General features: G+C 45.0%; 1 protein-coding gene across 1 annotated transcript in view; it reads left to right on the forward strand.

The window, feature by feature from the left end:
• CCDC13 (coiled-coil domain containing 13) overlaps positions 1-17,483 on the forward strand; it is a 977,767-nt gene that overhangs the window by 670,684 nt on the left and 289,600 nt on the right. The gene's annotated exons all lie outside the window — the stretch shown is intronic.

Raw genomic sequence — 17,483 nt, forward strand, 5'->3', positions numbered from 1 at the left:
GTGGTTCTCCCTCTATTGGAAATGGCCAAGAGCAACTACCACAAGCTTCCTCACAGACTGGACCTACTCACACAGGGTGAGGGTGTTTTTGGTGCATCTTGACCACAAGCAACTACAACTAACTGCTTTTGTGATAGTCTTAATACTTATTAAGCACTTGATGTGCAACAGACTTTAAAGGAGGCAAGAAAATCTGCTTCTAGAAAATCATATATTACTAAATGAAACAGATTTCCTAGGTGATGCCAAGACAAGATCCAGGACCGTTTTAAGGTTAGTGTTGCTCTAGGTCTGCATTATTAGTGTTACTATCCTCTGGCTTGTCTTGCTCCTTCATCAAGGTTTGTTTATCAGTCATTTCGGCATATCTGCCCACTGATCCTCCTCTTTCAATGCATTCTCATGTCGAAATGTTTTGGAAGGAGGTTTTTGCCTAACAGACCCCAAAGAAAACTGGTGGTCCCTCCTCAGGATCCTAATTTTGTGTTAGGAAGGCTAACACTTAACCAGCTAACCTGACTGACATGAGGTTCTTAACATGGAAAACAGTTTTATTGACTGTGTTGATCTCTGCAAGAAGGTTATCTGAGTTTCAAGCTTTTATAGTGAGTCAGCCCTATCTCATTTCCCACTGGAACAGGATTTCTTTGAGACCTTGGGTGGCACAGTAGTACAGGTCAGTATTACCACATCTAAAACCCAAGTCAGCGAACAACTGTTCGCCGACCAATAAACAGTGAACTGTCATTTCTGTGAATGGCCACTTCAGTGCATTTTTTTCCTAGAGAAAAAAATCGCTTGGCCAAGTAGAAACAAACAGTATTCCAAACCTATCAAAGTGAGGAGCTGTGTCCCACACCCCCCCAACTAAATATACCAACTCTGAGATTGCACTACAGTGGGAAAAGGGGCAAATTCATGATGATGGCAAAGTGATTTTTTTCTCCTAGGAAAAAATTCAATATAGTGGCTATTCACGGAAATGACAGTTTGCTGTTTATTGGTTGTCGAACAAGCTTCTGCTGACTTGGGTTTTCGATGTGGTAATATAGACCCAAATGTTGCAGGAGTTAACATTGTTGTCTCACAGCAAGAGGTTCTTTGGTTAGATTCTCAGCTGGGATGCCTTCTGTGTGGAGTCTGGATGTCTTCCTTGCATTCGTGTGGGTTTCCTTCGGGTACTCCGGTTTCCTCCCACTTTCCAAAGAGTTTCTCCCCGGAACTGTACAGAAAATAGGCTCTGTTCTAGTCGAACTTTCCTGGTCAACAAATGTTAAATAAGCTAATCCTTATTTTATGCCTAAAGTGGTATTCAAGTTACTTTAAGCCAAACTATCCATCTCCCTGTTTACTTTCCTGAACCCAAGAATGAAGGAGAAAGGATACGCCATACCTCAGTTGTCCATAGACATACTGAGTACTTTCTTGACAGAAAAGGTATTATCCTGATCTCCTTCATGTACCTTCTTCTGAAAATGGTGTACTTTCATGATGAAGAAGATGATGGCCTAGGAATCATGACTGGAGTGGGATTTCTGCATCATGGCTACTCATGAATTAGTGCAACACAGATACCAGTGCAGTTCTCCAGCATGAGCTTGCAACCTTGAGTTGTCAGGTCTGAGAATAGGCAGTAAGCTGTGTCTTATGCCACTGATACACCACAGCAAAACATAGTGGTTCATAGACCTGCGTGGCTTCTGGTTAATCTGCCTATGAGCTGCGCATATACGTATAAACTTGCATAGGCCTGAAGGCATACTGCCGTGTCCTAAGCTAAGTCTCACATGTTTAGACAGATATATTGCATGGACCAGATTCAATAAAGCGTACACTAAGTGTACATGATATGTACTGAATAAAATTATTATCACATTTTTTGTGCTTTCTAGTCACTTAGAAAGATTGCACTAACCCCAGGATTCACAAAGCTGAAACTTGCATGGAATATGGCCCCCAATCAATCCAGGAATGTGCTGTTTTAACATGCACGAGCCTGCCTACACTGTTCCTGCACAGAAAGCCCTGCAGTATGCTAATCAGCTCATTTGCTGGTGGAAACCATCCAAATGAGCTGAATTAGTGATTCAGGAAGTAGGCAGGTCTCCATGCAGGAACAGTGTAGGGCTCAGAAATGTACTCGGCTACTAGCTGAGTACATTTCTGCAAAGTAGAAAATGGAGGCATGACAGCCACAAATAAAGCATGTATTCCATGTATTAGGCATGCCAATGGCCAAATATATGGCCATTGGCATGAAAAATAGTTAATTTTCTTGAAAATAAAAGGTTATTTTTGGCTGATCTCGGACATTTAAGCATAGGGCAGCGGCACGCAAATAGGATTGTGCCGAAAATACAAAAAAAAAAGGGAAAAAATCAAGTTTGAGCAAAATCCGCATTTTGCCATAACAGTCAATGGCATGGAGAATGAAAACAATACCAGGGAATAGTGGTTGCTAAGGGGAAAGGCTCAGTGTAAGTGTAGTAACTCAGGAGTAAGGCAGTTGTGTATGCAAATGAGGGGTTTATACTAAATCACAATTGTTTTCTAAGTGTCAGACTGCACCTAACTGTGTAGGTGATCCAACACCATGGTGTAGACAGGAGGAGCAGCTAACATGAAAAGGCGGTGTGTCATGATTGCTGTAAGCACATTGGAGCTCAGTGGCCTGTGTTTGCCCTTAGCTAAGCACAGCTAAGGCAGGGGGTGTGTCCGAGGCTGTATTTCCTTATTCCATAAAATGCAGTGCATGTTCGCGTTAAGGAAGGGCCAGTTCTGCTTAAAACTGTTTACTTTAGCTAAACGGGTGTGTGCAGCATGCACCGGGCCTAAAACACAAAAAAAAAAAAAAACCCCACAGGGGATAGCAGAACTGTTGACATTTGAGCAATGGGAATGCATGGCACACATCAGGGCTTAAACAGGGAGAAGATGAGAAGGGGAAACTGCAGAAGGAAGCAATCAAGGAGAACAAGCATGTCTGACATGTGGAATGTATCAGAATCAGCCAATTACACAGGCAGCAGGCCCGCACGCTACTATAAACTATGCAAACACCTTTCAGTCTGTTTTTTCCCACAAACCCTACACCACTGGTGTACACATTCAGGGGAATTTTAAACTGACAAATCTAACAAAGCATATTAGGGGCTGCTGTTGCTCTGATCTATCAGTATGTGCTAGACACTGAGGGTGGTGAGGAGGAAAATGCTGACAACCAACTCAGACTGAGGAGGAGGAGAAGAGTGTTAAGACCCAGGGTAACCTACCAGGGGCTACATGATCTAGAAATAGTAGAGTGATACAGGGTGGACAGGGACATACTTCAGGAACTTGTTGAGCTGTGAGGGCCTCACCTCAGAGCCAGAACCAACAGAGGGGAACCCATCCCAGTGGATAAAAAGGTATGTGTAGCCTTAAGAATACTAGCTACAGGTACTTTCCAAAACCAACTGGGGATATCATGGGGGTCTCACAGGCATCTGCGTCCAGGGTACTCCACCAATTCCTGGATTCCATGAGACCACATCTGAGCACATTCACTTCCCCAGTACCCGTGAGGAGAGGACCAGCAATATGTGTCTCTTCCACCATGTAGCAGACTACCCAGAGATACTGGGTGCTATAGACTACATGCACACCCACATCAGAGCACCACCTGTTGAACGGGGTAGGATCTACATAAACCACAAGGGCTTCCCCTCCATCAACTGCCAGGTTGTGTAGAATGCCCTGGGCATTATCATGAATGTGTGTGCTGGCAGCCCTGGAAGCTATCACGACTCTCACATCTGGCATTCGTCACAGCTGTACCTGGCATTTGCCAGTGGGGACATCCCATATGGCCAGCTTGGTTGGGGATGCTGGCTATGCACTGGAGCTGTGGCTGATGACACCCATCAGAAATGCACACACACCCACACAAGAACGCCATAATGAGGCACACACACAAACCAGGATCATTACAGAGCATGTGTTTGGGATGCTCAAGTCACGGTTCTGCTGCCTTGACATATCCGGTGGAGCCTTGCAATTCTCTCCAGCCACATGTGCGCACATGTTCATAGTATGTGCCATGCTACACAATATGATCCTGTGGAAACAGCTGCAGCAGAAACAAAATGGGGAAGGGCCACACAGCCCCCCACCATTGCCATGGCCTCCACAGGCACAGAGTAGCTCCGAGGAGGAACATCCTGAGCCTGCCCCTATAGGCAGATGGATGCATGCCCAATATGCCCTGGCCTTGGCAAAGAGGCAATGCATAGCACATGCACTGACACTGTAGGGCCCCAGGGACTGATCTCTCTCTCTCTCTCTGACTCTCACACACAATAAAATGGATGCCAAACATCACACCATCTATACCTGACCATGTATAAGCAGTGTATTGCGTGCATCCAACATAGTCAGCCCTCAAGCACCCCCCTCACAACAGCTGCAGGCATAAAGTAAGCCGGTCTCTTTAACAAAATAAATGAATGGAGTGGAATTTTCTGATAACATATCTATGGTATAGATCAAGCATGTAAGAGAATGGGGTGGCTAACTGGGATAGCAGTAGACAACTGACAGCTCTAAGGGAGAGCAGGTAGTGTATCCAAAATATTGCCCTACCCACACCATGTAGTACCACCCTAGTTGACAAATACCACTGCAGTATATGTGGTGAGCCAAATAACTGGGGGGATCATAGGTCACATGCATGGATATCAAAGTGGGGGTCCCATACCCACCACCTACCTCACACAACAGATCAGCTGTAGAAAACCATACATAAATGCCTGGCAAAGGCATCCACAAGGCAACATCCATGAAATCCCCACTCACAGACTTTTACACAGTAATATCACAGCAGGTCTGGCAGTGGTAGTATGGCTTTGAAAGGTAAGAAGTCTGAAACTACAAATGTCTATGCCAGAACAAACTAACCTGTGGTTGATACTGTTATGCTTGTAGTCTGAAAGATATGGCACACCACTATGCTAAATGGGACCAAAATGTTAAGCAAATATCAGCACAGTCTGTGCAGATGTGTATTGTGTACAGTTTTGCCCCCCCCCCATAGTCCCATAGAAATGCAACAACATGTTCCTAGCCTTAAGCAGCATCCAGCTGTCACCCAGAGTGATGGCACAATAGTAACAGAACGGAATTGTCAGTAACACCTACAGTCAACTTACTAGTGCCATCCCAGGGGTGTCTTCTGCCGGCAGCCTGGGAACATATGATCATCAGAATGCACTGCCTTGCTACAAATGGCCTGCATCTGTCACACCTGGCCTACAGGCCTCTGGCAAATGCCTATGCCTCACCCACAGTGCCCTGTTAGGGAGTGGCATGGGGTCCATAACAACACCAACATAACACAGTCCACAAAATGCAAAGAAAGGCCATGCTGATAAGTGCTAGGAGCAAACCTGCCAGACTCAGGAAGCCAGAAATCTGGGCAAAGCCATGAGTAATGGGGTGATGAAGGTCCAAATAGAAGGACACCTGTGAAATACTGCTCTAATAATGTTATAAAGCTGATGGAATGATTTGTATTACCATGGAATGTCTAATGGGTATGAAGTCTGAAACTGCAATGGCAACTGTCAGTAATATCTGACTTCAGCCCTGAGTTACTTGAAAAACACTTTTGCTTGAAAACCACACTTGTTTGGGTAACCAGCAAGATATATGAGTCACGGGTGTAGACATTCTGTGATACTCTGTACAGTCGACAGGCAGGACTAGGAGTTTAAACATGGGAATGCACTCACTGCAGGCAGGCCTAACCCTGGAAGATGGTGACATGCCTGCTCCCACAGAACCCTGGGCCACAGCCATGGGAAGTAACACACCCCTCCCTGATCAATCATCCTATGCAACATCCTGAACCCAACATGTGACCATCCAAGCAAAATGAGGTGGGCCATACATATATGTGTGATAAACACACCTCCAGGCTGGTTAAATAGTCTGACAGATAGAAGACCCTCCAAATGCAGTCAGCCATTGAGGAGAACCCAATGCAAAGTACTGGTAGCTATAGGCAAGCATATCTGCCCAGGACACACTCCTCCCACATATCCTATCCCTACAAATCTATCTGGTGTCTGCATGTCACCCTGAGGCTGTCTGACATATTACCCAACTGTGGACTGGAAATCAGACCAGGACAGAACATAAATGCACAGAGATTCCACCATTGTAATATATCACCAAGGTTCTGGACTATTTCCACAGCACCAGCAGTCAATTGCTTGTAGACACACCCCTCAACAGGCTGGATTGTGCAAGAATGCATAGCATTGGGCCGATAAACCTGATATGTGCATCATCCATCCTGTATTCCTCTGGCAAATCACTGTGATGATCTGAGGAGGTATGTCACAAGGTACTGAAACAATGCATGACAGTGTCAAATGGCATATATGACAGATGTCTGCTAAAACAAGCCCTGTAACCCTAGCAACCCATACATTACTGAGAGAATTTGTCACAATCATTGTATGGCCCACTGTCCCCACATTTTGATTTGCTATCTCCAGATATCCAGCACCAACAGGTTGAGAGGTATGGCTGTAGCACAAAACAAAACAAACTGGAGTACAACAATCCCTGAAGTCCCACATGTACTATAGAAGGACACACTGAGGATGTTCATACACTTAGACAAATGTCAGTAGGATCTAGGAATGAACAGGCCTTCCCCACCCAGTGCACTTCCCATTGCTCACCTTAGCAGTCCTGAAGATGTCTGTCACCATAGAAGTCACTTTTGTTAAGTCCAGTCCCATAAGCTCTGTGGCGCATGTGATAACTGCATAACACTATGGTACAAATAACTAGTTAGGTAGGAGTTCTAATCTCAGTCCTGGTAAATGTAAAAGTGTGTGTGTGTGTGTGTGTGTGTGTTCACAACTAAAAGCTTTTGGGTCCATTCATACCCAGTGCACTTCCCCTTTCCCTTCTTTAGCAGTCCTGCAGATATCAGTCATCTTAGAAGTGCCTTCCGTCAGGCATCAGCCCCATAAGCTCTGTGTTGTGTGTGATAATTGCATAACACGATAGTACAAATAACTAGTTAGGTAGGAGTTCTAATCATAGTCCTGGCAATTGTAAAAGTGTTTGTGTGTGTTTACAACTAAAAGCTTTTGGGTCCATTCCAACCCAGTACACTCCCCCTTTCCCTACATTAGCAGTCCTGCAGATATCAGTCATCTTAGAAGTGCCTTCCATCAGGCCTCAGCCCCATAAGCTCTATGATGCATGTGATAACTGTATAACACTATAGTACAAATAACTAGTTAGGTAGGCATTCTATTCTCAGTCCTGGCAAATGTAAAAGTGTGTGTGTATGACAGTTGTGTGTGCAAGACTGAGAGAGTTGTGTGTTTGTTTGTTTATAGGTGAAACAGTTTTATACCATTCACACCCACAACACTTCACACTGCCCCACCTTACCAGTCCAGATGATATCAGTCTCTTATCAGCAACTTTGGCCAGCTGTCAGCCCTGCAAGCTCAGTAGTGCATGTAATAAATGTTTAACACTATAGTACAAATGACTAGTTTGGCAGGGGTTCTACTCTTGCATCTGGTAAATGTGTGTGTGGGTATGTATGTTTGTAAGCAGAAGTATTATGATATGTTTCCCACCCACTGCCCTGCTTTATCAGTCCTGCTGAAGTAATTCCCCATATCAGCACCTATGGCCAACTCTCTGCCGAGTAAGATCTGTAGCGTGTGTAGTAACTGTGTAACACTATGGTACAAATAACTCATTAGTTAGGGGTTCTACTCTCACATCTGGCAAGTGTGTGTGTGTGTGTGTGTGTGTGTGTGTGTGTGTGTGTGTGTGTGTGTGTGTGTATGTGTGCCTGTTTGTAGGACAAAGTATTTTGATAAGTTTAACACCAACTGCACTACTTTCAGTCCTGCTGTTATTCCCTTTATAGGTTCATAAGTATGTAGTAGGCTAATGGCCCAGGAGCCTTTACAAGCCTAGCACATAGAAAGGCCCTGCCACTGTACCACCCGATGTTACTTCCCAGTGCCTGTATCAAGTATAGCCACTGCAGTGATCCTTGGGTTGAACTATCTGTTACCCATCCACTAATCAAGATTTCTTTGGAACAGGGTCAGCTAGGTGCTGTGCATGACATGTATGGGAAGTGTATTCCAGGGCATGTGCAGTCTCTTGGTGAGGGACCTGCCCACCAGCATGTTGTGGTGATTGTGGTACTGAGGTAGAGGTCTCTGCAGTGTGTGGTGTGGATGGATTTATATGTAGCATTTCTAAAACAGCTGGGTCAGACATGGCTTTGTAAGTCAAGCACAGATAGCTGCTAATTAGGTGATATGAAACAGAGAATAGCTTGGGTCTTCAGAATCTGTCTGTGTAGAATGTGTGTTTAATGCCTAGGAACCCCTTTGTTAGGTGCTTCTGTGGCCTCTCCAGTTGTAGAAGGTGTCTAGTGAGGTACATGGCAAATGGGTCATAATACTTGAGGAGTGGTCTAATGAAGGAATAGTAGACAGAGATCATTACCTCTGTCCTCCTGGATGCAAAACCCTTGGTAATGCAGTGTGCCATATATAAGGACTTCCTGACCACAGTGGCAGTGTGGTGCTTGAAGGAGAAGTTGCTGTCAGCCTGTCTCCCTAGATCTGTTATAATGCCTACAGTATTCATTGAGCTCCCATTGATGTGTTACTTACTGGAAACTGAGTGTTTTACTAAAGGGGATGATGATGCATTTTGTGGTGTTAAGCTTCTGACCATGGTTTCAACACCACCCATTGGTCTCAGTGAGGCCTTTCTGTAGGATGTCTGCATCATTTGTGGAGTTCATGACAGCTCCCAACTTGCAGTCCTGTGTGAACTTGGTAAGCCAGAGTTCCTCTGTGTTGGACTGGACTCCTGAGAAGTAGATGCTGGACAGGACACTATCCAGTACTGATCCCTGTGGGACTCCACTCATGACTGCTTGCCAGTCTGACTTGGAGTTTGCCACTATCACACTGTGTGTTCTGTGAACCAGTTTGCAAACCACCCACTGATATAAGGGTTGATGCCTAGTTTGTTGGGTTTATTAATAATTCCTGACTGAGGAATGGTATCAGAAGCCTTGGCCAGATTGAGGTAGGCTGTATGCAGTGGGCAGTGCCTTATTGTCATACACAGCTCTAGTGACTCACTCAAAGACATCAACCAGGTTGAGCAGACATGATCTGCCATTCACAAAAGCCAAACTGTGTGGGGTCCAGAGTTAGGAGATCACCCATATCTTGGTCAGTCAGGTCCCTGATGATGTGGTCCATAACTGTACATGGTAGACTTGTCAGGCTAAGGGCCCAATAATCCCCAGGGTCTGTAGATGCTACCCCTTTATGGAGAGGGATGACTGTAGCAGTGTACCATTTTGAAGGGACAAAGCCTGAGGTGAGGCTGTGACTGACCAGGGCACACAGATGTGGTGCCAGGTATCTTTGTATGTCATGTAAAACAAAGCCACAGATATGTTGGGGTCCCATGGAAGCTGCATTCTTGCCTGTAGACAATGCAGGTCTAACCTGGCCTGCAGTAATGCTGGGCACCTGGCATTCATCTGCCATTGTGATTGTCCCCTTTGAGAGGAGAGAGGGGTAAAGCTGGCACTGAATGTGTTGCCAAGACTGTGGCCAATATCTGTTGTCTCAAGATAGGAATTAGCATTGTGCAGTAACTCACAGCAGTTGTGGTTATTGCTGTGGAGGTTGTTGATATAAATATCAAAGGTTTTTGTGATTGTCGTCAGTGTCTGCTGCAATTCTGCCTTCATAGCTGCCTATAGGTGATTCCATGAGGGATCCCAGGTTGTGTTTGAGGCTAATAATGGGTTTCACCAGTCTTTGGACACCACCTTTTTCTGCAACAGTGTCCTCCTTCTGTTGTACACTTTAGTAATGGCAGGGGACCATCACATTGTCTTCCAGTGTTTGGAGGACAGTGTCTGGGTTCTGTTGGCTATGGCTAGTACCATGCATTCATGTACATGTTTGTGCAGTGCATATGTGCATGATTTGACAGTCATGCAGCAATTTCCTATTGGTATGGGTGCAGTGAAGTCATCCACCCTGTTTTATGACTGCAAAGTCAGCTTTGAAGAGGTTTTGCAAGGTGGTTACCTTTGTGGGGGGTGTGGGTGAGATGTTGAGCTCCATGTTGATTACATCATGTTTGGATCTGACCAGGTAGGGATTGACAACTGTGGTCAAGCAACAGTCCCATATGTAAGTAATCAACACAGGTCAAGGTTGTTGCATCTTCTACTGGCAGTCAGTATGAGCCGGTCCATGGTATTGGAACTGATGAATTCCAGGAAGCATTGGGCCAGTGTACTGGTGATTGACTACTTTCCCCAGGTGATGGAAGGGTAGTTGATATATCCTACTATGTCAATGTTGAGTTGGACCTTCATAGATGCCAGGGTGTTGAGGAATGTGCATTGATAGTCTAGGGACATAGATGGGGACCAAAAGCAATCTATAGTGTGGATTGCACTATTCCTCAAAGTCTGTTTTACCGGAAGTACCTCTGATGCATTATGCTGGAATACTAGTCTGGAGGTGTGCATATCCATTATGAATATGGAGACAACACCTCCTGTGGAGGTGTGGTCCATGTGTGGGGGCTGACAGCTGTGGAATGCATCATAGCCTGTTAGTGCAGGGCTGCTGGCTGCTGCTGTGAGCCACGTCTCCATTACAGCACAAATGTCAATGTCCTCCACTCTGAGGATTGCTTTGCGTGACTGCACCTTGACAGTTAGAGGTCAACTGTTGAGCAGTATGACCCTCAGGTTGCATACATGTCTAGCTGTTATGGTAGTAATTTGATTTGGAACATTTCCTAATAAGGCACTATAGGGGTGGCAAGACACTTACCCTGTACCTGGAAACCCAAGGCTGAAAGATTTAGGACATCTCTGGCAAGGCATTGAGGTCTGTCAATCATTTTATCCCAAGCTGAGAGATACTGGATCCCCTAAGAATGACAACACACAACACAAAAGCCAATGTTGCAGTCAGTTATCTGTTGATAGTACTGCAGCATCAATATGGGTGTCAGCAGTATACTGCTCAGGGATACTGTCACACCTGCCTGGACCACTTAATCCAAGAGTTCAACCATGTCTGTTATCATGTAGTCCAGGGAGGTGTGTCTCAGATCATTCACACCCACATGGATGATGACAGAGTGATACTTGTAGTTGTTGTGGAGTGGCCTAACTGGGTGTGTCATGTGTTGGATGTTAGCATGTGAAAGACAGTTCGCTGTTACCTCCTCCATAATCAACTTGATGAGTGGGACATCTGTGTGCCGTAGTACTGAGTCACCCATGATCACTGTATTGTGCAAGGTGGTTCGCCTTAGAAGCTTAGGTTGAGGGGCACACTGTGTAGGTGACATATATGTCCTTTGGCATGTGCTATGTCATGGTGTCGGAGTGGGTGTCTGTCTTGCTGGTCTGTGCTGTTTGTGTAAATGTCCATCGAGTGACTCTGTGAAGGTGGGTGTGTGGCTTTTCAGTGTATGTCATGGCTGTCATAGTGGGTGTTGTAGTAAGCTATGTGTTACACACGGTGTGGTGCAGGTGTTGATTTTATCCTCTTGACCAGCTAGTACAGTCTTTGCTGGAGAGTGCATATTTTCACATTTGGTGATATAGGGGTAACTCACTGGTCTGAGTGTTTGGAGTTTAGAGGAGAGGGTTGTCTGTGTACATGAGGCAGTTGCAACAGTGCCTCAGAATGGACAAGGGCACCAGGTTAATGGGTGAAAGCACAGAAAACTGCACTTCAATCATGCCAGGAGGGGTGGTCATAACTAGTACATACTAGGGCTAATTCCGTGATGAACAAGTACTGCTGATGGCTCCCAGGTGTGATACACTTATTGATACAATCACCTGTTGAAGTGCAAAGCTATAATGTTATTTGAAGTGCAAGACAGAAAGAACTAGCAAGATGTAAGGGAGAAACTGAAGGCAGACTTCCTGCCACCTGTAATACTTCACCTCAGCTGTGCAGTTATCAGCACCTTTGGCCATTTGTAAGTCTAGTATGCTCTGTAGCGCATGCAGCATCTGTGTAACACTATAGTACAGATAACTGGATAGGCAGGGGTTCTAATCTCAATATTGGCAAGTCTGTGTGTGTGAGAATCATGTGCTGTGTGGGTTATACCATTTTTGACTTGTGTACCACCCGTTACACCCCCCCTCACTCCAATTTACTAGTCCTGTAGATATTATTCACCTTAGAAGCACCTTTGGACTAGGTGAAAGTGTATAAGCTCTGTGGTGTGTCTGATAACTGTGTAACATTATAGTAGACATAACTAGATAGGCAGGAGTTCTAATCCCAATACTGGCAATTGTGTGTGAGTGAGAATCATGTACTGTGTGGGTTATACCATTTTTGACTTGTGCACCACCCTTTACAGTTCCCTTCACTCCAGTTTAGTAGCCCTGTTGATGTCATTCACCTTAGATGTACCTTTGGAGTAAGTGAAATTGTATAAGCTCTGTGGCTCATCTGATAACTGCATAACACTATAGTAGAAATAATTAGATAGGCAGGTGTTCTAATCCCAATACTGGCAAGTGTATGTGTGTGAGAATCATGTACTGTGTGGGTTATACCATTTTGACTTGTGTACCACCCTTTATACTTCCCCCACCCTACTTTACTACTGCTTTTGTTGTCATTCACCTTAGAAGTACCTTTGGAGAAGATGAAATTGTGTAAGCTTCGTGGCACGTCTGCTAATGGCATAATACCATAGTACAAATAACTAGAGAGGCAAGAGTTCTAATCTCAATAGCAGCAGGTCTGTGCATGTGAATCAGATACTGTGTGGCTTATACCATTTTGATATGTGTACCACCCCTTACACTTCCCCCACCCTACTTTACTAGTGCTGTTATCATTTACCTTAGCAGTACCTTTGGAGAAGGTGAAATTGTGTAAGCTTTGTGGCACATCTGCTAAATGCATAATACCATAATACAAATAACTAGATAGGCAGGAATGCTAATCTCAATACTGGCAACTGTTAGTGTGAGAATCATGCACTGTGAAGCTTATATCATTTTGAGTTGTGTACCACCATACTCATCCTAATTTAGTAGTCCTGTTGATGGCATTCACCTTATAAGTACCTTTGGATAAGGTGAAATTGTGTAAGCTCCATGGTGTGTCTGATAACTACATAACACTAGAGTATACATAAATAGATAGGTGTGTGTGTGTGTATGTGTGTGTGTGTGTGTGTGTGTGTGTGTGTGTGTGTGTGTCTGTATACCACCTCCTGATGCCATTACTTTATATAGTGTGGTAATGGCATCTGCCTCACATGCAGCATGTGAAACCATTGTACAGGCCATATCAGTCCTCTGTACAGATGTGTCTGGAACGTCCAGATGTTTGGAACCTATTAGTGCTCTGTGTGCCTTAGCAATGCCCATGTATGTGATATTGTTGCCAAAAAGGCCACAGTGAGTGTACTGACACATATGGCAGCATCAGGCATCATACCTGACTGAAACAGCATACTGATACAACATCTGCTACCCCCAGGCTTGTAGGTGCAATACATGAGTCCAGATGCTTGGTTTTACAAGTGCATTGTTCATGTCATGGGTCACATTAAAGGTTGGGAAAGGTGTGGATTGACATAGTATGGTCTCAATCAGTATACATCAGAAACAAATGACATCTTAACAGGTGTGTGTATACATTTTATATCCGCTGTATAGCAGTAATGTTTCACATATGTCCCTACCTTAGTCAGTTTGTCCAGAACATTTTGCTGGTGTCTGTCCAGATGTCTTGCACTGACAGGTTGTGAGGTATGTTACAGGAATGTTACATTACCTTCAGATAGGCCCCTGTGGTGACCACTGTGATGCAATAGAATTAACCCCACCACAAGTGAACAGGCACATAAATCAATATGGCTATTAAGTCATATTTGTGTGCATGGTAACTTGCATGCCCTCCACATGCCTGAGGTACTGTCAAAGCACAACTGAACAGCTCCATACTCATCAGCTTCAGGCTGCTGCCCCATATGCAGACCAGAGTGACTTATGTAGTTGTGGGAGAGAGGTATTGTCAGCAGACTCACATGTGCCTTTGGTAATGGATGCAGCATGTCTGAACATTTACAGTACAACACCCAATACTACACAATTTGCTGTCCTTCACCATAGAGTTGTATTTCTGTGCATTAGAAATCCCCATCCATAACTGCAATCTGACCTGGCACATGCATGTAGATACTGTATAGACACAAGTATGTCTCATACAGTAGTCTACTAATCCCCACTGGGACCTTACCTACACGTTCCTTGTCCATTGTGTGGGTGCCACCCACCTCCAGCAAGTGAGGCTTTGTACCCTGGTGTTGTACTGTGATAGGTGGCCCAGGCTTGGCAAGGAGGTACTCATTTGGTGTCAGTGGTGGCTGCATGGCTGGACCTCCACCTGTGGTTTTGGGGTCCCTGGCTTTGGTAGCAGCCCTTTGCCAGGCATAGCGTATGAGGTTGGTGGCATGGTGCTGCACCTGCTCATATGTACGTGTGTGCAGGCTCACCTAATTTACCCTGTGGACAGGGTCATCCCACAGGGTGGTCCTCTCCCACAGATGTTGCTAGCTTTGGCCCATCAGTACTGTGTGGTTCTGTATTATGGCCTCCATTATCAGGTTGCATTCCACTGGTGAAAAGGTTTCCCACCTGTAATGTGACATTGCACCTGGTAGACACTAACAGGGAAACACATCACAGGACCCCATACATTTAGCAACAGTATGTCCAGTACCTGCACATGTACCTTGAATACCAGTACCCAACACTCACAACCATATGAGTAGCCACCACTCACTACCACAGCATACCTCTGTAATCTGTCAGCACAGTATCAGCTTGCATTGCATTCCTGGTCCTGATGAGTCATATTGCCCGCAGTGAGGGCAAGTTGATTGCATAATCTGTCATTCCTCATTCAGGTCTGTGTAAATGGATGACATTAGACATCTTTCATGTGGATGATATGTGGATGGTGCTGCAGCTTAATGTGACTATAGTGTGTAATGTAGCTGGGAGCACATGCCTGAGTTCATGTAGGATGCAGACTGGGATGATATGATGTCCCATGGATACTTACATTTGTTGCCTTTCAGTAGGCAATATGTATCTGCTCACTGGTGATGATGGGAGAGGTATGGGTGCAGTACATATCCACCTATAGTGATGCTGAGCCAGGGGGTGATGTTTGCCCAGCCCCTATCTGCCGCAGGTTGACTGTAGCTGTGTTGTGTGTGTATGTGATCTTATTGGCCATCATTACTGGTTGGGTTGGTTTGTTGCCTCTGAGAATGCAGACATATGGGAAGATGGCCTTGTGATTGTCCTTGGTGGATGTCTCCAATTTGTACTCATAGTTGGCCTTACAGTAATCTACCTGTGACCTTATATGCTTCTTCAGACAATGGCTGACTTGATGTCAGGTTGGTTCCTGCCCCTACTTTGCCCTGTACAACCAGTATAGGGACCAAGTCTGTGGTTTGTGTAATACTGCTGTCCAGCAAAGGGGATTACTCTATTTTGGTGGAGGCAGGTATGACAAGTAAGGTACTGCTGAGTCCATACAGCCATGTATGTGTTCAGTCAGTTGTTTGTAGTGGACATGGCTACCAAGTCATAACACAGTTGGGCAACTCTCCAATTTAGTAATGGTAATCATGCGTATTGTACTAAACATGGCTGTGTCAGGGCAATGCAACAACCAGTAGCTGTAGAAATGTCACTCTTTTGGTTGCACAGTAACGAAGATTACACGTGTACAACATGTACAGCTTTTTTAACTGACATTTTGCATTCCCATGTCTGTTTTCATGAGGTGGACACATACACCTACTCATACTGACATGTGCATAGGTAATACCTCACATACATGTCTGTTCTATGTCAGTATGGCACACTGTATTCACACTCTTGCTGTGCAGTCATCCCTCTCAACCTGTTACAGCAGGACATCTGGGGATGCCATGCATACATGGGTGTAATGGGAAAAAATCAGTGACAGTGTCTTAATATTGCTGAAACATACTTGAGTCTTTCAGTAGCACAGTAGCCTTTGCATTGACAGGCATCCCTGGAGGATGTCCAACAGTCAGATGACAGGAAGAGAGGAGAAAGGCTAGGAGGCTGGTATCGAGGGTAAGAATTGTTAATGTTGGTAGTATGACTGGTATAGGGACCAGGCTAGCTGATATGATGGCCAGGGGATGGTTGATATATTGTGTGTGTGTGCAAGAGACCACATGGAAGGGGATTATGGCTGGGTGTAGGGTAGGCAGGTCACAATTGTGCTATCATGGTGTGGACTGGAGGAGGAAGGGGGTAGGGCTTCTGCTGAAGGAACAGTATGCCAAGAGTGTTTTTGGAGGATGACATAAGTGTCTGATAGAGTGATGTTTCTGAAGCTGTATGCTGATGGTGTAATGATGACTGTTGTTAGTGCATATGCTATGCAAGTTGGTTGTGTGATGGATGAGAAAGAGAAATGTGATATCAGTTGCATGATGTGGTGAAGGCTGTACCCAGTGGTGACAAACTGGTCATTGCAGCAGATGTCAATGGGCATGTTGGTGAAAGGAACAGAGGGGATGGGGAATTGATGGGTATGTATGGTGTTAAAAGGAGTGGAGATGGTGAGATGGTAGTGGATTTTGCAAAAAGGATGGGCACGGCTGTGGTGAATACATACTATAGCATGAGGGAGGACCATAGGGTGACATACAAGAGTGGAGTAAGATGCACACAGGTGGAATATATCCAATGTAGGAGGGCCAGTTTGAAGGAAATTGGAGACTGTAAGGTGGTGACAGGGGAAAGTGTATTTAGGCAGCAGAGAATTTTGGTATGTAAGATGATGTTGGTGTTTGAGAAGATTAGGAGTGTGGGGGCAGCACCAAGGATCAGATGGTGTGAATTGGAGAAAGGGTGATTGTTAGGTGGAGTTCAGGGAAGATTTGAGACATGCACTGGGTGGCAGTGACAATCTAACAAATATCTGGTTAAGTACAGCAGAGCTGGTAAGGGAGACAGCTAGAAGGGTGCTTGGGGTGATATGTGGATGGAGGAAGCAGTACAAAGACACCTGTTGGTGGACCGAGGAAGTACTAGACAGTAAACAGAGACAGACATTGGGGAAGAAGGAGTAGGATTGTCAGAGAGATGAGGAAAGTAGACAGGAGTATGAGGAGATGATGTGCATGGCAAAGAGAGATGTGGCAAAGGCTGAGGATGGGCATATGAAGAGTTCTATGACAGGTTGGACACTAAGGAGGGATGACAGGAATTGTATCAATTGGCTGGACAGATGCACTGAGCTAGGAAAGATGTGCAGCAGATAAGGGTGATAAAGGATGATGAAGTA

This window comes from Protopterus annectens, chromosome 3.part0, assembly GCF_019279795.1.
Source record: "Protopterus annectens isolate FY-2018-M chromosome 3.part0, PAN1.0, whole genome shotgun sequence".
In the NCBI taxonomy this organism is placed as follows: domain Eukaryota; kingdom Metazoa; phylum Chordata; order Ceratodontiformes; family Protopteridae; genus Protopterus; species Protopterus annectens.